The 22511-nt window shown below is 36.9% G+C and overlaps 1 long non-coding RNA gene across 1 annotated transcript; it reads left to right on the plus strand.

Moving 5' to 3' along the window:
• Nucleotides 1-6428: 6428 nt before the first annotated feature.
• On the plus strand, nt 6429-8008 carry LOC114317436 (uncharacterized). Its single transcript, XR_003648610.2, has 3 exons — nt 6429-6653; nt 6743-6811; nt 7603-8008. It is a non-coding gene; the product is annotated as an uncharacterized LOC114317436 (long non-coding RNA).
• Nucleotides 8009-22511: the final 14503 nt, after the last annotated feature.

Genomic DNA, 22511 nt, shown 5'->3' on the forward strand with positions numbered 1-22511 from the left:
ACGTAACTCTGTAATATAACATAAAAAAAAAAAAAAAAAAACTCTTTAATGTAACACTCTAATGTAACACATACAAAAATTCCTTAGTGTAACACTTTAATGTAACATACAAAAAAACTTATTGATATACCTCTTCCAAATGTAACACTCTAATATAATACTTAAAAAAAACTCTTTAGTATAATACTCTAATGTAACACACAAAAACTCCTTAGTATAACATTCTAATGTAACACACAAAAAAACTTCTTAGTGTACATTTTTTAAATGTAACACTTCAATGTAACACTCTAAAAAAATTTCTTAATGTAACACACACAAAAAAAATTTGGTGTATTTTTCCCAAACGTAACGCTCCAATGTAAAAAAAAAAAAAAAAAAAAAAAAAATCTTAGTATACTTTTCCTAAACATAACACTCCAATGTAACATAAACAAAATAATAAAATAAAATAAAATAGAATGTGAGATTTTTCAAACCATTCCAAAAGGAGTACAAATATTCCTGAGTAAGTTTTGAACAAATGTATAATTTCAAATTGTGAGTGTTACATTTGAAAAAAGCACACTGAGAAGTTTTTTTAGTATTTTTGTGTGTTACATTGGAGTATGTTACATTGGAGTGTTACATTTGGGATTAAACTTATTGAAGTGCTACATTTAGGAAAAGTACACTAAGAAATTTTTTTATTTTTACATTGGAGCGTTACGTTTGGGAAAAGTATACCAAAATTTTTTTTTTGAATGTTACGTTGTTACGTTTGGGAAAAGTATACTAAGGAGTTTTTTAGTGTGTTACATTAAAGTGTCACGTTATTAGAGTGATACATTAGAGTGTTTGGTTTTTGTTCGTAATGTGGGATTTGTTCCACAATTAGGGAAAATCCAAAACTTCTATAGTTCAAATTACCCAAATTTGTAATTTTACATTTTGAGAAAATCACTTTCATCTTTAAAAAATTAAACCCAAACATGTAAGTGACTACCCTTTTATGTAATTTTCACTTTAATGGGACTTTTGGATTTATAAGAAAAAATAGAGAACTAAACCGTTCACAAGATCACATTTTGGGATTTAATGGTGCTTCACCCAAGAATTAAAAGGATTTCCTCGTCTAAATTAGGTTGGGTTGGAATAGGTATTCTCGCATTATATATATATATATATATATAACATATTCACTAGGATTTTTTTGCCTTGCTTTTTCCAGATAAGTGTCTAATTTAAGTTTTGACAAATACCCCTGATAGTAAAAAAATATTCAAATAAAGTTTGAAATTTTGTAAACCGTTGAAATATATTTTGAAACGGATGAAAAATGTTACATGATTTTCATAAATTTACAAAAAAAGAAAAAGAAAAAGGTTTCTATCTTAGAAGTACGTACACTTCTAAGAATGTGATGTATTCGTATCATGTCTATATTGAATATCAATACCTTTTGGACACTTCTTAACACGCGTTTGGCACTCATTAAAAAGTGTCTTATTTTTGAATTTTTTTGAAGACCCGAACACTTAGAGGACACACGAAACTATTGCTTAAACACACGTATATATAAATTAGACACGGCTGAAACTAATTGCAAATATGAACAGAACAGCTTAATATATAATAATAATAATAAAAGTAATACCATATAAATTTATAAGAACAAGTATCGTATTGCATTTTTTATGACCTTTGAATGATAACTTTATATATACATGATATATAATAAATATATAAAATTTTATATTTCATGCATGACCCCATGAGTTGTGTTTTATATTTTTTGAAAAATTGACGTATCGACATATGCGTGCCATGACACATGTTTGTATCTATGCTTCTTAGGTTTCTATTGTGTAATTGGGATGTAGATGGTACGTCCTAAACTAGTTTAGGACGGGGATAGAATAGGCAGGCTTAACCTGCATCACATTTAGGATGAGAACAAGATTTGGTCACCCCACTTGAAATAGGATTTTTATTTTAAAAAAAAAATAGCTTAGATTATTATTCATTTTGCTAAATCAAAAACACTTTTCAAAAAATTCTACTTTCTTGTTTTTTGTGTTTTTTTTGTTTTACTGAATTTTTTTAATATTTTAAGCAATTTTTTAAATTTTTAGACACATTTAACATAAATACACATAAAAAGTATAATTTTTGTGAAAAAAATCTTTTAAAAATTCACTAAATACAAAAAATAAAAATAAAAAAATACGACAATTCAGTATAATTTTTTTTGTATTTTTATGTATTTATTAATTTTTTAAAATATTTTTTCACAAATTTTTTACTTTTTAGATATATCTAAGTAAGGTGCATCTAAAAAAGTAAAAAAAAATGCTTAAAATTTCAAAAATATTCACTAAGAACAAAAAAATACGAAAAACAAAAAACTGTATTTTTAAAAAATTTAATCCAAAAAACTCAAACCAAACACACACATTATTTTTCTCATTCTTCAAATACAAAGAAAACTATATAAATTGCTCAGAGTCTCTCTCTCTCTCTCTCTCTCTCTCTCTCACACACACACACACACACACACACATACACGCTTTCTCTCTCTATTTTTTGGTTTTGTTTTTGAAGGAATAGGCCATAGTGGAGACTGAGAGTGCTGCTTAAAAGCAAGCAACAAGGTTTGGTAGTAGAGAGGAATGGAACTGGGGTTGGCATAGGGGTTAGAGTTAGGGTTAAGGTAGGAGATAGAGTTGAGGGTGAAATGGAGTGGAAATGAGTTGTGAGTGGACTAACAGGGTTAGGAAGGGTAGAGGAAGGTAGAAGAGCAATTGGGAAAAGTATATATGGATTAATTTTTGAAAAATGTAGAGAAAGCATAGTGGGTGGTCGAAGAGAGGTAAGTCAGGGCTAGCTAGCAATGGGAGATGGTGGAAGACGGAATAGGAAAAAGAGAGAAGAGATGGGGAGAAAGAAGTTAAAGGAATAAAAATGGAAGGGGCATTTTAGCAATTTTATTCATGCTCTCTCATTTTGTAATTATTAACCTCAAATGTTAAATTTACATAATTTTCTTTAAATTTTATTCATATTGAAGATATTTATCTCACCTCTTTTGTGTTTAATGTAAGTAATTAATTTTCTCACAACTGCCTTATAAACATAATGTTTTATGAGCCGCCAATTACTGGTGCCACATCAATTAGTTCCTAAGCAACGGGGGTTTCGTATCGACCAACCCTTCCCAAACCTCATTTATAAGGAATAACGGTTATCCCATCCCTTTCCAATCTTAAATCATAACGGGCAAATTCCCAACAACTTAATACAGTTTCAAAAAGTAAAATAAATGAAACTAAAACAAGTCAATCACTAAAAATAATATAGTTGTGTTTTTGTATTTCGATTTTTAAAAGTTATAGTGTCAGACAAATAAATGTAACTATGTCAATAAATGTCGTATTATCTTTATGACATTTTGCAAACATCAACAATCACTTATAAATGGCATTTTCATATATGTTGTCGAATTCAAACCCTTAACTTAGTTGTCATTACCAGTATAAAAAATGTAAAGCAAATAAATAATCTAAGTTGAATTTTAAAATAAATCACATTTCTAGCTGAGTGACCAAATCTCCTCATCATCCAAAATGTTTTGCATGATAAGCTTGCCTATTCAATCCTCGCCCTAACTTGGATTGAGACATACTAGCTCTATCCCAGTTAGACAATATTTTTTAGGGTAAATTATGCAAATGGTCCCTATAGTTTACATGATGTATCAATTTAGTTCCTGTCAAAATTGAGCAAATTAAAACAATAAAGACTAATTTGGCACATTGTGCTAACTATAATGACCAAATTAACACATCGTTTGAGCACGTGACAACTTTCCGTCCAACAAACCTACTAGCCGTTATTTATTGGACTACTATAACACAATTCGTTATATAAAAAAGAAAAATTGAGTAAATTAAAAAACACAGGCTAAATTGACACGTCGTGTAAACTATAGGGACGATTTGTATAATTTGCACTATTTTAAAATTGGATTGAACTTCTGTAAAGTTTAAATCTGAACTTGACCATCATGCTCGAGCTTATAAGGCCACAAGTCCTTTTTGATAATATGAACTATTCATTTTGTAAGGTTCTCTATGTATATCATTTATTTATTTATTTGAAACAAATACGATAACTAAAAATGTTATGATTATCGAATCGATCTAATTTTTTTCATAGATAATACACATAAAGGGCCTATAAAATGAATGATTTAAATAATCAAAACGGAACTTGAAATGGCCTCACGAGCCCGAACATAACCGTGAAATTTAGATTTGAACTTGAGAAAAATATAACTGTTTATTTTTAAAACACTTTTTTATTATCAAAATCCTTATATTAATGATTCTTTCCTAGCATTTATGAGTACTTGCCAAAAACTTAAATTGGACAATTTTTTTTTAGAAGGAGCAATGCATAAAAAATCCTTATATTAATGATTCTTTCCTAGCATTTATGTTAGACACTTGTATGAATCTGTGTCAATAAACGTCGTGACTTTAGTAAACGTATGCAGCTACTCATAATTGACGTTCTCATAAATGTTGTTGAGTTGTAGAGCTATACAACTAAAAAATCCCTCATCATTACATTTTTTTTTTATTATCAGCAAAATAAGAATCTTTATTGATAAAAGGGAAAGTACAAAGTACACCACAAACATCAATAAAGCAGAGAAGAGCAAAAAGCATCATAGCTAAGCTAGACGATCCCAACTAGGTTGGCACCAAGAAGAGAGCTCAATCATATGCTAGCTCCATCCCAGGATGGTGAGGAACCAACCATGCCAAAGTAAAACAAAATACAAGAAAGGAAAAAGAATAGCAACCAAGCACCAGCAAGCAAGTAACAATGCCACTCTCAAAGGCAGACCCTCACATGACTAAGATTAAATAATAAGTCATTCACTGAGTAATGAAAGTCTTTTACTGAGGCTTTGATCTATAATGCAAGCCTAAGCTTTATTAACTTACTCAACTCAAAGCAATTAGGTTGCACCCCATTGAAAATACACTCATTCCTCTATTTCCAAAGTGACCAAAGAACAATTAATGGTAGAGCTTTCTAGATCCTTCTTTCCACTCTTTTAAACTTGCCACCCATCCACCAATGAAGTAAACTATCAACTAAACTTGGTATCACCCATTAAAACCCCTATCACTGCATCATTTTTGCCTAAACATTCCAAGAAAATAGGCAACATAATAGCAAATGATTGGCTGATTCAGTTTATGTTTTGCAGAAAGCACATTGAGTGGAAGCATTAATACCAAGGATCCCAATTTTTTGAAGAAAATCAACTGATTTGATTCTATCTTTCCAGGCCAACCAGCTGAAGAATTGAATTTTGGGAGGGATATCTTTATTCCAAATGAATTTGTGGATAATGAGACGAAGGCCAAGAGAACCAGTGCAAAAATTATACACATCAGCAGCTTTGTAAATACCTAAATTTGAACCAAGCCAAATAGGGTTGTCAGTCACCCCAATCCCGAGCAAGAGGGCTGAGGATAATGCATTTGACAGTCTAACAATCTCCATCTCTTCCCACTCATATGGCGCTCTTCTGAAAGGTAAATTCCAATCCCCTAAAGTTGATCTTCTTTCATAAAACAAAGAGAGTGTGTCTTCCTTATTAGTTGATAATTTGAAAAGACATGGAAATTCATCTTTTAGACAGATGTTTCCATACCATTTATCAAACCAAAATATGACTCTTTTTCCATCACCAACCTTAATGAGAAAGTTGTCCAATCCTAATCATTACTTATCGATATACAAAATTTAAACTGATTTTTTTTTAAATCATTATTTTTTGTCGGGTGACCAAATTTTATCAGCATCTCAAATTTGGTGCATGTTAACCATGAAGATTACCTCCTTGCTCTGATATGATTTGAAACATATAATCTCCATCGCAATTAGACAATAGAAACCGATTTTATAAATAATTTATGAAAAAAGAAAAATCATTAAACACTTTTCACTTATTTCAAAACATTTTTTGAAAGATTTTACAAAAATTAAAACATTTTTTCAAAATATATTTTTTTATTATCACAATCGTAAGATATTAATGAGTATTTCTTGACAATTATGAATACTTACCAAAAACATGGCAATTATGAATACTTACCAAAAACTTAAATAGAAAATATTATTTTGCTCTAAATTGTCACTAAAAAAAGCAAATTAACCTTTATTCTTTTAATGATATCAATTATATACCTGAATTATTTGATTTTGTTTTAATTTTACCTTACCATTAATTATGATCTATAATAAAATAAAAATTTCTAATGTGACAATCATACTTCATTTGAAATTTTATTTTATTTTCAAACTATTCGTATAATATTAATCAGACCCTTGAATAAAATGAAATTTTAGAATCCAAATGTTATTTCATCAAACTTAATGAGATTCCTTTTATTTTATTTTATTTTCTTTTAAGATACCCTAGGGACCGTGTATATATATTAACCCTAGGGATCCTGTATACCCAACCCATCACAACTCATCAATGGCGCCTGAGATGAGAAGCTGCAGCATCAACCAAGATGACGATGAAGATGGAGTCTTGAAAATTCCATTGATTAAATCAGCGGATAAGCGATTTTACCAGAGTATTGGTAATGATCCCTACATAGATGTGATTTTGACTTGATTTCTTTGTTTGTGATTGATTTTTGATGACTTTTTGTTGCTGAAATTGAATCAGATGATTTCTTGTGCTTTGCCTTGTAAGCCCGTCTATGACGCTCCACATCCAAGTGCTCTAGCCAAGCCGGTAATTCTATCTGCCTCTCAATTTCGATTTAACTATACATCTTCCTTATTTTTTTTTTTAATTTTAAATATATTTTTGGTAGATTTCACATTTTGAAAATTTTTCCAGAATACTTTTATATAATTAACTGTCCAAATAATCAAATTAAGATTCAGATCAAAATTTGTAATCTCTTGTGGGTTTAATAGCCTATCTATCTAAGATCTGTCTTTATGAATAAAGATGAACATAACCATGATTGTCGAGTTTTAAATTTTTTTAATCAGTTTGATTTTTTCACAGTGTTGATTGCTGTAGAATCAACAACAATTTGTTCACATAATTTCATTTATGATTTCTTTTTAAAGCAAGTGAGACCATTTTTCCAAATCAGTTAAGATTATATATCAAGATTTTTATCTCTCAAAATTTTGACAAAATATAGCAATTGTGATTGTTTTGAGAGCCCTTTATAATACAATTTTTGTTCCCAAACATAATCCACAATATTATTATGAGTAATGCTAGAGACCCTAAATATTCTACCAAAAGTTTTACCAAATGTCTCAGTGTCCCATGTGGGTCCCACACCCATGTGAGACATTTGGTAAAACTTTTGGTAGAATTTTTGGGACCTCTAGCATTTTTGCAATATTATATTTATTTCAAATATTCATCTTGGTTAGTAATTACTAAATCAATAATTTTCATTCACTATACACGACTCTCTATCTTCACCTTCATTCACGATTTTCTGCACGCATTAGTGTGTTTATATGAAGTGAATATGTGACATTGGGTTTGACTAGCAGGACCCAAATTTGAAAAGGGCGGGCGGCTGTGGGCGTTATGACATCCTTACTACCTACCAGCTTTGGCATGATGCATTCTTAGATGAAGAATGAAGGGCTACATTCAAAGTTTCCAGGCCAAACTGCAAAAATGAAATTGGGATTAAGCAAACCAATTGATCATGCAAAATAAATGCATCATTGGTCTTGTTCTCTCAAATTTGGCACTTTGGAAGCATTCTCATTGGTTGTGTATTAAAAATATTTGTTAAAGTGCATTATACGACAAAAAGTTGTAATATTCAAAATTTGTGTTGTATTTTGTATTTAATTCATTCTTAGACCATTCACATGGAATGTGTTAAAAAAATATTTGTTAAAGTGTGTTATATGATAAAAAGTTATAAAAGTGAGATATGTATCAAAATTTGTCTATGGGTGCTCTAATAGAGTTGTATTCTCCGGTTTCCATATTCAAAGTTTGTGTTCTCTTATGTTCAATTCACTCTTAGAGAACTACAGTACTTGTGTTAAATATTGAATCGTAGTGTATTTTATATGATGAAAACTAAGTGAAGTCTGGATCTTTTGTATTCAAAATTTGTGGTTTCTTGTATCTAATTCACTCTTTGTAGTACCACTGTGGATGTTTTAAACATGTTTAAGTATTTTTTTTTTTTAAATGATAAAAATTGGTTTCAAGTGTTTGTTACATTAGTGGATGTATGGGTGTTCCAATGTTAGATGTTAAACTATGATTAATTAATGAGTGTATGTAATTGTGTTAATACTTGAGAATCATAATTTGGTGGTTGTGGATGGGGGCAGTGAGAAGGGGATGGTGTGATTGCGGAGGGGCGGTGGTGATAATGGTCAACAAGTTGCAGAGGTAGGGAAGGGAGTGGATGTAGAAGAAAGGAGGAAGAAGAGAAGAGAAAATAAAATGAAATGTAAAATTTTCATTATTTTGTAATTTTGTTTATTCAATTTTCACGCCTAGTGGAAGTAACAAAAATATTGCCATTTTTTTTTTTGTAAATATTTACTCCAGATCTTTTTTGGTATTGTACAGATCCAACAAAAGGACCTAAAGCCATGCTTATTGGTGGATTATGCAAATTGGGATTAAGATTACAGTAATATTGTGAGTGATGAAATTACTAGTGTGGAGGTATTAATCTTTGTTATTTTTGTCTAGCAGGGGATAGGATTAGTCTTTTTTTTTTTTTGTGATCGGCAAAAAATTAGAAACTTTATTGATGACGATGAAAGGTACAAGATGTACACACAAAAACATCAAAACTGCCATAGGATTAGTGATCTAAACCGCCATAAAAAATGCTAGTCTCACCTAATTTTTTTCCCAACTAAACATGATTTTTTTGGAGCCCACTAACTCCCGTGGAGTACATCCCATATCTTCTCCCACACAATACAATGTATATAAACACATATGATATAAATAATCAATCAATACATAAATTTGATGTATTATTTCAACCGTCATATTCAATGACATATCCAATTGATTAGTTTTAATTCACCTAATTATCATGTAATGTCTACAACAATCAAGACTATCCTCCACCGATAGCCCAAAGCAATTATTTCTAAACAGATAATAATTATATCGACAGATAATTTGTCAACAGTTTCCAAGGTGAGTGATTAATGATTCCAACACCACCATTCTATCTCATAATGAGCCAATTACATTATTTCCAACTCAATTTAATATTTCCATAATAAATGTTAATAATTACACTAATGACCCAAATATACCCAAACATGGCATTTTTTCCTTTTTTCTCAATATTGACCCAATGGTCCAAATATTCTCAACAACAACAATAAGTACCTTTTTAGACCCAAAACACATATGTTTGAATCAAAATAACAAAACCCCTCTTTCTAATATAACCCATCTCAAACCCTAACTTCCCAAATCAAACCATTTATACAAAAAGCTCAACATCTATGTTAAAACTCATAAAGATGAGTAGGAATCCCTACCTCAAGAGATGAAACTCAAAGGAGATGATGAAGAAATCCCGAAATGCTCCAAAACCCAAGATTTTCAAATTGATAGGAAGCCCAAGCCAAGCTCTACACTCTTTGCAAAGACACTAAGGGAGTAGATCACTCAAGCTAGATCAATCACTAGAGAGAAGGTATATTCTAGAGAGAGGAGCTCTCAAAAGAGGGTTTAGAAAAGTAAGAGAGAGAAAGGAAATGTGAAAAGTGATTCAAAATCACCCAGCTGCCATCTAATATATGACTATCCCGCTCGAGCGTCAAACACACAAAACTGGACCCGCTCAAGCGCAAAAAGACACGCTCGAGCGCCAAGACACAAAATCAAATAGCACCCGCTCGAGCGTAAAGGAAAATCTACTCGAGCGTAGATTACCATCTTCCAGTATTTTTACAGACATTGAACACCCGCTCGAGTGCCAAGATGCCCGCTCGAGTGTAAGGAAATCCGTTTGAGCGTGAAAAATGCACTTGCAGAAGTTTTGTAGAGGCACAAAATGCTGAAAGTGTGTAAACTCCGTTCGAGCGCAAAGGGACCCGCTCGAGCGGACCACCAAAAATCTGGGCAACAAGGAATGTGACTAAAGCTCAACCAACCTGTTTGAAACACGCCCAATGCATCCTAAAACTCAAATATATGGAATTAAAGGATGCCAACAAAATATATACAACAACCAACTCCACGGAACCTAAGTCCGGATATAACAATCAAAGAAGGAAGAACCAGGATCGCTATAACCTCCCCCCTTAAGGAATTTCGTCTCCGAAATTAAGTACAAGTTTTTCAAAAACAAGACTTCTCAATTACCAACATTATTACAATGCCAAATTCAACAACTTGACCTATTACCGGTCATTCCATCTCTATCCAAGAGGCAAACTTCCATATAGTCTCCAACATGCATTATCAACATGTATCTCAAAACATATTCAATGCCAACAATACATTTGCATTTCTAAAACATCATTAACATATACAATGTTAAAATTAACTTCCATTTTAAGGCAAGTTTCAAAATATATTTCCATAAACCAAAATATTTATAATGTTTTACAACTTAAGACATATTCCATGCTCTTAAAGTTTATCAATATTACAAAATTCTCATTACAATATTTACACATCAATAAACATATCTGGATATTTTTCACGGACCTCCAACTCACATTCCCAAGTGGCTTCTTCCACTCTCTGATGTTTCCACAAAACCTTTACCAAGGGAATGGTCTTGCCTCGCAAGACTTGCTCCCGTCTGTCCAAGACCCGAACCGGTCTCTCCTCATACGAGGCATTCTCATCAACCTCTAAGTCGGTCCAATCCAAAACATGCGATGGATCCGGCTCATACTTCCGAAGCATACTAACATGAAACACATCATGCACCCCCGGACAACTGTGGCGGTAAAGCTAAACGATAGGCAACCTCGCCAATCCTCTCAAGGATCTCAAAAGGGCCAATAAACTGAGGGGACAACTTCCCACTCTTTCCAAACCTCATCAAACCCCGCCTAGGTGATATTTTCAGAAAAACATGATCACCCACCTCAAATGCCAAAGGCCTCCTCCTACGGTCGGCATAACTCTTTTGATGACTCTGGGCTGTAACAAGCCTCCTACGAACTCAACTTTCTCCGTCGTTTCCCTCACCAACGCCGGGCCCAACAAAGGTGAATCACCCACCTCGGCCCAACAAACTGGAGACCTACACGGTTGGCCATACAAGGCCTCAAACGGTGCCATACCGATACTCGACTGAAAACTGTTGTTGTAGGCAAACTCCACCAAGGGCAAGTGCCTCTCCCACGACCCACTAAAGTCAAGGACACAACCTCGAAGCATATCCTCAAGGATCTGAATAGTACGCTCGGACTGCCCGTCAGTCTGAGGATGATACGCCATGCTAAAGGTCAATCTAGTGCCCAAGGCACTCTGCAAACTCTGTCACAACCTAGCAGTAAAACGTGGATCTCTATCTGAGACGATCGACACTAGGACCCCGTGCAACCTCACTATGTCCCGAATATACAAGTCGGCAAGATGATCTGCCGAATCTCTTACACACATAGGGATAAAGTGCGCCGACTTAGTCAAGCGCTCTACAACCACCCAAATAGCATCACTACCCCGTTGAGTCCTCGGAAGGCCAGAACGAAGTCCATAGTGACGTGCTCCCACTTCCACTCGACAATAGGCAAGGGTTGTAACAAACCCGCTGGCCTCTGATGCTCGACCTTCACTTGCTGACAAGTAAGGCACCTTGATACGAAGACTGCCACATCCTTCTTCATACCCCGCCACCAAAACTGACGACTCAAATCATGATACATCTTGGTGCCTCCCGGATGCACCGCAAGGCGTGAATGGTGAAACTCTCGGAGTACCTCCTCTCGGCAAAACTCCGGCACAAACAGACGGTCTCGGTATCTCACACTCAGGTCGGGATACACCGTCAAACCCTTCTTAACTTTCCCACTGGAGATCTTCTCCCGGAGGGATTCTACCTCAAGGTCACCTCCCTGTGCCTCTAACACTCGAGTCACAAGTGTAGGTTGCGCAATAACAGAAAACAAGGCCGCAGCCTCAACGGATTCGCCCAGAAGCAAATCAAACTCGCCAAGTGCGCCCAACATCTCCTACTCCCGGATGGCTATACAAACTACATCACTAATGGATTTCCTACTAAGGGCATCGGCCACAACATTGGCCTTTCCCGGATGATAGTGCAACTTGAAATCATAGTCCTCAATGAACTCCATCCACCTCCTCTGCCTCAAATTCAAGTCTCTCTGTGTAAACAGGTATTTCAAACTCTTATGATCCGAGAACACCTCGAATCTCTCACCATAAAGGTAGTGCCTCCAAATCTTCAAGGTAAAAATTACTACTACAAGTTCTTGGTCGTGTGTAGGGTAATTCCTCTCGTGTATTTTCAACTGACGTGAGCCATAGGCTACCACTTTCCCCTCTTGCATCAACACACAACCCAAACCCTCTTGTGAGGCATCACAATAAACCGCATAACCCAACCCTCTCTCCGGGATAATCAAAACAGGAGCGGTGGTCAATCTAACTTTCAACTCTCGGAACGACTTTTCACAAGTCTCACTCCATATAAACTTGACCCCTTTCCGCGTCAATCTAGTCAACGACGAAGCTAGTCTAGAGAAATCTTTCACAAAACGGCGGTAATACCCAGCTAATCCCAGAAAACTGCGGATCTCAAAAACGCTCTTAGGTTGTGCCCAATCCTGCACTACCTCTATCTTGGATGTATCAACAGACACCCCTTCCCCGGAAACCACATGGCCTAGGATCTTAACCTCTCTTAGCCAGAATTCACACTTCCCAAACTTGGCATATAGCCTATGGGCTCTAAGCAACTCGAGCACAACTCTCAAGTGTTTCTCGTGCTCCTCCTCCGAAGGTGAATAAATCAAAATGTCGTCCACGAAAACGACTACAAAACGATCTAAGAATTCCTGGAATATCCGGTTCATCAAATCCATAAACATTACTGGTGCATTGGTAAGCCCAAAAGGCATCACCAGAAACTCATAATGGCCATACCGCGTACGGAATGTCGTCTTCGGAATATCCTCCTCCCTGACCCTCAACTGGTGGTAACCCGATCTCAAATCTATCTTAGAGAAACAACGGGACCCCTTCAATTGGTCAAATAGATCATCTGTACGAGGCATAGGGTACTTATTCTTAACCGTAGCCCGATTCAACTTCTGGTAATCGATACAAAGTCTCAAGGCACCATCTTTCTTTTTAGCAAAGCGGGCCGGTGCTCCCCACGGCGAAACACTAGGGCGAATGAAGCTCTTATCTAGCAACTCCTGGAGTTGAATCTTCAATTCACTCAACTCGGCTGGGGCAAAACGGTAAGGTACCATAGAAATCGGCGCTATGCCAGGCACTAAATCAATAGAGAACTCTATCTCTCGATGAGGTGGCAAACTAACAAGATCCTCGGGAAAGACGTCTAAGTACTCGCATACCACTCTCGGCAACTCAAGCCCGGTCTCATCACACTCACCACTCATAAGGCTAGCGAGAAGACCACTAAGTTCACTCCGCCCTCGCAGATCATACACCGGTGGTAACACACTACCGACCCGATCCCCCAAGAAATGGAAACAATCCCCGCTTAAGGTACATACTGTGACTCTCTGGCGGTAACAATCAATAACAACCCGGTATGATGATAGCCAGTCTATACCCAAAATCACATCAAAACCCGACATAGCCATAACTACAAAAGGAAATAGGAGTCGGCGGTCGGCGACCTCTATATCACAGCCCCGACACCCTTGTTTCAGAATCAACTCACCCCCAACAGGTGATACAACACAAATAGGAGATGCTAACTGTGCCAACTCCAAACCCAAAACAGATGCAAATGCAGCAGATATAAAAGAATGGGATGTACTAGAATCAATCAACACACTGGCAACCGAGTTGCAAAACAAAAAGGTACCTCTCACAACAGATGGAGCCGGTACAAGATCCTTCGCGGTAACAGCATATACGCGCCCTGAAGGCCCCTGATCTACCTGCTCACCTCTCAGAGCAAAGGGCTGCTGCACAGACTGGGACGATGAAGCCCCCTGATTGGCTCTCGAGGCTTGAACTGACTCAGCTGGCTGAAACCTCTACCTCTGCCCAGATGCACCAGATGTGCCACTCAACTGCGGGCAAAACCCCTTCAGGTGCCCTGCCTGACCACACTGGTAACAAGACAGTGGCTGACCTCTGCCCTAACTCTGGCTCTGAGGTCGAGCCGAAGATGAAGCTGTTCTCTGCCCTCCACCCTTCTGCAGACAAGCTGGAGACTTGTGGCCCAGCTGACCACATTTGTAACAGGTGATGTCTCACTGATTGCCTCTCCTAGAGCCTGCACTCGGCACTGGAAAGGTCGACCTCACAAAAGCTCCTTGGGACTGCTGAGGGTTAAGACCCCTCTACCTCCTACCGTCCCCCTGACCATCCTGACTCCTCTTGGAGCCTCTCTGCCTCTCCTCCTCCTCCTGCATCATAATCTCCATATAGGCCGCAGCATCCACAAGGCGCCCATAATCCTGGGTCATAGACCCCCCAACTCTTATCTTGAGCCCATGCCTCAACTTCTTCTCAAATTCCAGGCAACGGCGTTCTTCAGACGCCACAAGCTCAGGTGCAAACCTGGACAAACTAGTAAATGTGGCCTCAAACTCGGCCACTGATAAACTCAGCTTCTTGAGTTGACAAAACTAGTCTCTTAGTTTCTGCCTGGCAGCTGGAGACAGAAACTTCTCTTGGAAAGCATCTAAAAAGGCCTCCCACGTGCCACCAATACAACCCCTCATGTACTTCCACCACTGACCCTCATCTCCCTTTAGCTGGAAAGATGCCAAGGTCACCTTCAAAGCCCCGTCTTCGATGCCAAGCATCTCAAATGTCTTCGTCATCTATTCGAGCCATTCATCAGCTTTCAGTGGCTCTTTCGGATCCCCAACAAACTCATCCGAATTAGACCGGAAGAACTCCCTCTTCAGAAAGGAAGGCCCTGCATCAACAACTTGGGCCTGAACTGGATTCTCAGCTAAGAGAATGCCTATGGACTCCCTCATAGCTCCTGCTATCTCGCGGGCTAAGGCACCCATGGCCTGCTGACCCACTGGCTCAGTCACATTGGCCTGACCAACACCCTCCCGCTGCGCCGGAATATCATCCGGTAAAGGCATTTCCTGCCTACCACGCCTACCACGTCTACCTCCACGTCCTCGTCCTCGTCCTCGTCCTGACATCCTAATAAAGGTAACGAAGAACATTAACACATTCACAAATGTACCGAAGCTATAACACTCACGTTCTAATGCAATGGACAACTGTAATTCATTCCACGTAAGCACATAATCACATAAGCACCTATGAATTTCATTTCTGGATAATGATAGTCTCGAGGCGTTACTAGAGTTCCAGTTAGAAACAGCATTGATCAAGTGCTTTTCCAACAAGACTCACAGAAACCCAAGGATCCAATCAACATCCTAGAAACTAAATCTCATATCTAAATAGTCACATAAACATGTTATCGCATAAGCACGTAGCACTACATCTAAGTCTCTTTCAAGCGAGACGAACCCATTATGGTACTAACCACTTCCCGCGTACCCAAAGTATTCGAACCTGGTACGCTTTGATACCAAGTTGTAACGCCCTCAAAATAAACCCATAGCATCATACATTCACGATAAAGAAAAGAGAATTCATATTATAAACATTAGAGTATTCTTACAAAAGGTATTACATGTTGACAACAAAAGTAAATGCCCTATAGGCTTACAACTTTCCAAGTCAACACTTGGTCACAAAATGAGAGTACTAACTCTACACAAAGTAAGCCCTTGGCTTGATATACATGTAATACAACAAAAATGACAAAAGGGTCTAACAGCGTCAAGCCTCCCAAGCTATGTCCTTAGAGGCAGCATAGAACCTGCACCTGAAAATGATGTCCCATATAGGGTGAGTCAACGCCCAGTAGAGATATGCTAAACATAATATGAGCAATAACTAAAACATGAACATTTGGTAAATGTTTGACTCACATAAATCAATTCATAATTCCTTTCAATTACATGACCAATATGTCCATGTTTCATTTCATTCCCCATTACTTATCCAGTTCTCAGTTTATGAATAAGGCTCAAAACCTGGCCAATAATTTAATGAGACTATAGCTCATATCAACAATACTTCCATAATCCACAATAGATACACATATTTGCTGTATCAATAACACATTCAAATACTTCTATACTTCACAATAGATACACATATTTGCTGTATCAACACTTCAATAGATACACAGATTCGCTGTATCAATGGAGTCCATCCCCTATCTCCTCTCAATTAGTATCCGGTTTAGGAGTCCATCCCCTATCTCCTCCTAAACCGTGGAGTGCAACCCCTATCTTCTCCCACACAACACAATGTATAGAAACACATATGATATACATAATCAATCAATACATAAATGTGATGTATTATTCCAATCGTCATATTCAATGACATATCCAATTGATTAGTTTTAATTCACCTAATCATCATGCAATGTCTACAACAATCAAGACTATCCTCCACCGATAGCCCAAAACAATTATTTCTAAACAGATAATAATTATATCGACAGATAATTTGTCAACAGTTTCCAAGGTGAGTGATTAATGATTCCAACTCCACCATTCTATCTCATAATGAGCCAATTACATTATTTCCAACTCAATTTAATATTTCCATAACAAATGTCAATAATGACACTAATGACCCAAATATACCCAAACATGGCATTTTCTCTTTTTTTCTCAATATTGACCCAATGGTCCAAATATTCTCAACAACAACAATAAGCACCTTTTTAGACCCAAAACACATATGTTTGAATCAAAATAACAAAACCCCTCTTTCTAATATAACCCATCTCAAACCCTAACTTCCCAAATCAAACCATTTATACAAAAAGCTCAATATCTATGTTAAAGCTCATTAAGATGAGTAGGAATCCCTACCTCAAGAGATGAAACTCAAAGGAGATGATGAAGAAATCCCGAAATGCTCCAAAATTCAAGATTTTCGGATTGATAGGAAGCCCAAGCCAAGCTCTACACTCTTTGCAAAGACACTAAGGGAGTAGATCACTCAAGCTAGATCAATCTCTAGAGAGAAGGTATATTCTAGAGAGAGGAGCTCTCAAAAGAGGGTTTAGAAAAGTAAGAGAGAGAAAGGAAATGTGAAAAGTGATTCAAAATCCCCCAGCTGCCATCTGATATGCGACTATCCCGCTCGAGCGGAGAATAGGACACTTGAGCTTCAAACACACAAAACTACACCCGCTCGAGCACAAAAAGACATGCTCGAGCGCCAAAACACAAAAATCAAATAGCACCCGCTCGAGCGTAAAGGAAAATCCGCTCGAGAGTAGATTACCCTCTTCCAGTATTTTTACAGACATTGAACACCCGCTCGAGCGCCAAGATGCCCGCTCGAGCGTGACCCGCTCGAGCGTAAGGAAATCCGCTCAAGCGTGAAAAACGTACCTGCAGAAGTTTTGCAGAGGCACAAAATGCTGAAAGTGTGTAAACTCCGCTCGAGCGCAAAGGCACCCGCTTGAGTAGACCACCAAAAATCTAGGCAACAAGGAATGAGACTAAAGCTCAATCAACCTGTTCGAAACACGCCCAATGCATCCTAAAACTCAAATATATGGAATTAAAGGATGACAACAAGATATATACAACAACCAACTCCATGGAACCTAAGTCCAGATACAACAATCAAAGAAGGAAGAACCAGGATCACTATGGAAAGGGTGATTTGGGAGGTTATTTCATTTGCGATAATGGTGCACAATCTTATTTGGGAAGCTACATTGGATTTAATCAAGATTCGAGTTAGATTTAATCAAGATTTGAGTCGCTTTGTCAGTCAAGTTCAAGAATAATTTTTGAGAATTCAACATCAATGACTTTATTTTTCATTTGCAGCTTGTGCTTAACAGGGGCTTATGGTGGGGGATTTTGTTTCTGCGGCTGCTGCTACTGGGATAGTTTTGCATTCAAGATGTGCATGTGCTATTGGAGTTTTCTTAAATGGTTCATAACAGGGGTGGTGGCCTCTTTTTGTGTTGTTCTGTTATTTTCTCTTTGGTTTTGTTTGTCTTGTAAAATTTGGCTTTGATGCTGGATGCACTTACCTCTCTTTTTATTGATGTTGGTTTTTAGAGTTTTTCTATGTACGTTAAATTTTCATCAATAAATGTTTTTGCTGCTCACAAAAACACAACTTAAGGAACGTATAACTAGATCATTACATTAACTCAAAGCAAAATCATATGCAAACACCTAACCATTGACGATAAACCAACCAAAAACAAAAAAAGAAATAAATAAATTGACTAAAACAACCAAATTATGATTGCGAAGCATCGGCACAATTATGTACACCCACTAATTAATCACAGTTTAACATCAACATTGGAACACCCATACAACCAATAATTTAATAAACAAGACACAAAATTGAATCTAACTTTTATCAGTTTTTTTTTTTTTTTTTTTTTAAACAAACATTTTTAACACATCCAGTATTGTGATGCTCAAGATATTGAATTAGATACAAGAGAACACAAACTTTGAATACATAAATCAGAGAAAACAACTCTATTGGAGCACCAGTAGACTCAAAAATTTAATATAGATCTTACTTTTACAGCCTTTTGTCATATAACACACTTTAACAAATAATTTTTTAACATGTACAATGTGAATGGTCTAAGAGACAAATTTTGAATTTATGACTTTTTATCATATAACACACTTTAACAAATATTTTTAACACATCCAATGTGAATGCTTAAAGAGTCTAGAAGACTGAGGAGAAAGATTCGGAATGTGGTTTGTTTTTTTCCAAGAGAATGTAGCTTTTACTTGGATGCTTAGCTTGAAGTCATAGCCATCCAAATTCTTCATCCATCTACCTCTTTTTAGATTGGAGTCCTGCTAGTCAACATGGAATTGTTATGACACATAAAAACGAAAAAGAAAATATCTGAGAAAAAGCACAATTAAATCAAAATTAAGAGGCAGATGAAATTACCAGCCTAGTAGAACAATAGGACGTGCAGCTTCATCGATGGGCTTATGAAACAAATCACAAGCTAGACCATCGATCTCGATCATATCTAAGTGATCGACCCTAGGAATGATCTAGTTCAATTTCAACAACAAAAAAAGTATCAAAAAACAATCACAATCAAAGAAATCAAGTGTATATATGTAGATATTCATACCAATACTTTGGTAAAATCGCTTATTCGCTGAATTCATCAGTGTAATTTTTCTTCCTCTTCCTCTTCATCTTCATCTTTTCCTCTGTTGATGCTGCAACTCATCATCTTAGGAGCCTCAGTTGGGTAGGATTGGGTTGGGTTGGATTGGAATGACTGTTCTTGCATTGTATATATACAAATTGTGTTTCTCTACCTTACTTTTCCCACAAAAAAGGTATGCCATTTAAGATTTGGTCATAAATGTCAGTAAAAAGTCATTAATATTGTGAGATTGTCCTAATCAAAATATATATATTTAAATAATTTTTTTTTTAAATTTAGTAAAACTCCTTGGAAAAATGTTTTGAAAAGTGCCTCATGGAATTTTCTTTTTTCTTAAGTTTACAAAATCAGTTTTTATTGTCTAATTGAGATAGAGATAGTATGTTTTAAATCACGTCAGAACGAGGACGTAATATGCATGCTTAACATGCATCAAGTTTGTGAGACAAAATATTATCATGTAAACACATAAACATGTTATCATGTAAACAAACAACATCATACTTAAGTCTCTAACAAGCGAGACAAACCCATTGCGGTACTAATCACTTCCCACGTACCCAAAGTATTCAAACCCGATACGCTCTGATACCAAGTTATAACGTCCTCAAAACATTACATAAATCAATCATTCATTAGATCTACAAACATGATAGAAGAGTTACAATTTCATTCACCAGAGTTTGTGTAACAAGAGATATTACATGCATTACACTTTCATAAATGTTCATATCGAAACTATAGCATGTAACTCTAACTACTAACAACAAAATAAGTGCCCTACGGGCTTACATCTTTCCAAGTTATCACTTGGTTACAACAAAAGAAGAGGCCTAGCTCTATACATGTAAAGCCCTTGGCTTGAATTTACACTTAACACAAAGCAAAATAAAAAAAATGGAGCCTTCAGCCCCAAAGCCTCCCAAGCTATGCCCTTGGAGGTGGCATGTCACCTGTACCTGAAAATGGTGTCCCAAGTGGAGTGAGCCAAAGCTCAGTAGAGATATGCTAAAATAATATATGAGATTTAACTAAGGTATGAGCATTAGATAAATGTGCAATATTCTTAACCAACACATATTCTTTTCAAGGTCATTCAATAGAGATAACCAATACTACAATTCATTTCCATTTCATACATTTCGGGTAAATCTATCAACCAAATTCATTATTATCAAAACAACCAAAATGAGACTACAACTCAATGGTTCACAATTCAATACATTCATCAATCCAACACTTCTATTTCTTGCTAGTTTACGGAACTACGTCCGAGGGAACTGGCACCCTGTAGACACCCCATTTTTGACCGTCCTCAAGACTTGGACGTCACCACTTGAACACTCGGTGATCATCCATGTTTTTGTTCGTCTTGAGTTCCCGGAGGCCTCGGCTACGCGCCTTGCCTCAGAATCTCTCGACTCGATCGTTTTGTGTCTCGTTTTGCACCAAACACTTGTGTTTTTGCTTTGGAGGGCAGGGAATGGATTTTGGGACATCCCTACACTCCACCGGCCGTGGCTTGAGGCCACCGGCTGTGTCTTGTTGCCATTGGCCAAATGTGATGGCCGGCCGGCCAATTTGATTGCCGGTCGACCACTTTGATGGCCGGCCGGCCAAATGTGGTTTTCAACAGATATTTCTGTAGACAGCTGGCAGCTGTCATTCCAGGCCATACCCCAGCCCATGCCTGGACGTGGGACTTCTGAGGGGGCTGCAGATTGATATATCTATATCAATCAAGCTCTCTCAAAAGAGGAGAGGGACAAGAGGAAGCGGAAGAGATATACAACAAAAAGGAGCAAAAAATCTCTCTCTCTCTCTCTCTACATTTTTCTGCCTCTCTCTCTAAGGTTTAGGGCTTGTTTGTGCTCAAAAGTGCATTTTCTTTGCACTTTTGTATACAAACACCTAGTTCTCTACTCCCTTTATTGAGCTGAGGTCCTTGAAGGTGATTTTTGGGGTGATTTGAAGCCTTTTCTTGGTCCAAAAGTTGCTGATTTGCTGTTGTGCTACAAGGGTAAGACTTTTGTCCCTTTTTTCCCCCTTTTTTGCAAAGCTTTTTAGTCTATCTTGCATCTATTTTTGAGCTTAGCATATAACATAGAAAAGTCTTGTTTTTGAGTGCTCTAAATAGTTTCTTAAGTGTGTTTTAAGCTTTGGGGTTGTTTGACCCCTCTTAAGGCTTGTTTGGCCTTTGTTTTGTGCCATTTCGGTTGAGCTCCGGGACCATTGTGTTTGGGCCTCCTCACCACTGAAATCTTGAGAAATTTCAGAGGTGAGGATGGTGCCTTGAGTTCCTAGGAAGGAGAGGGCCACCCCATCTCCTTGTTGTCCTTGAAAAGGGCCATTTTTGCCTCTTTAGTGAGCATCATGTTTAGGTTCATGTTGGCCATGCCTTGAATGATATTTATGCTTATTATGTCATGGTATAGCTCTGTTTTTAGTTGGTTTTGTACACCATGCTTTCTTAGCATACATGCCTTGTAATGCCATGTTTAGGTCTTAACATGCTTTAGGTTTTGGTCCTTGTTCTAGCATGATTTTGGCCAAGCTTTGTGAAGATTTTGTGTTTGTTTTAGCATGCTTAAGCTCTGTTTTGGTTGTTTTGGTTGATCATCACATGCTTAGTATAGCCACCTCGCATTTTGGCTTGTTAGCCTTGGTTGTGTGAGTGTGTAGCATGCGTTACTTGCAGCGTTTCAGTGGTTTGGAACCACCTTCCATGTTATTTCAGTCCTTATAACATGCTTGTATGCTTGCCTTTGATGCCTCTTTGATGCCTTTAAGAGGTGGTGTTGTATGCTCCATGTTTAAGCATTTGTGCATGCTCCCATGTGTAGATCATTTAGATGCCATCTAGGTGATTTTTAGGACTTGTCTTAATATGATTTGGGACTATTTTGGTCCACTTTGGTCATTTGCTTCATGTATCATTTAACCATAGCTTAAGTTATTGGGCATGATTGCATGCCTTGCTTGCATTGATAGTTGGATTTGGCATAATCTTAACATGGT

Source organism: Camellia sinensis, chromosome 15, assembly GCF_055761805.1.
Source record: "Camellia sinensis isolate YWXY chromosome 15, ASM5576180v1, whole genome shotgun sequence".
NCBI classification, from domain to species: domain Eukaryota; kingdom Viridiplantae; phylum Streptophyta; class Magnoliopsida; order Ericales; family Theaceae; genus Camellia; species Camellia sinensis.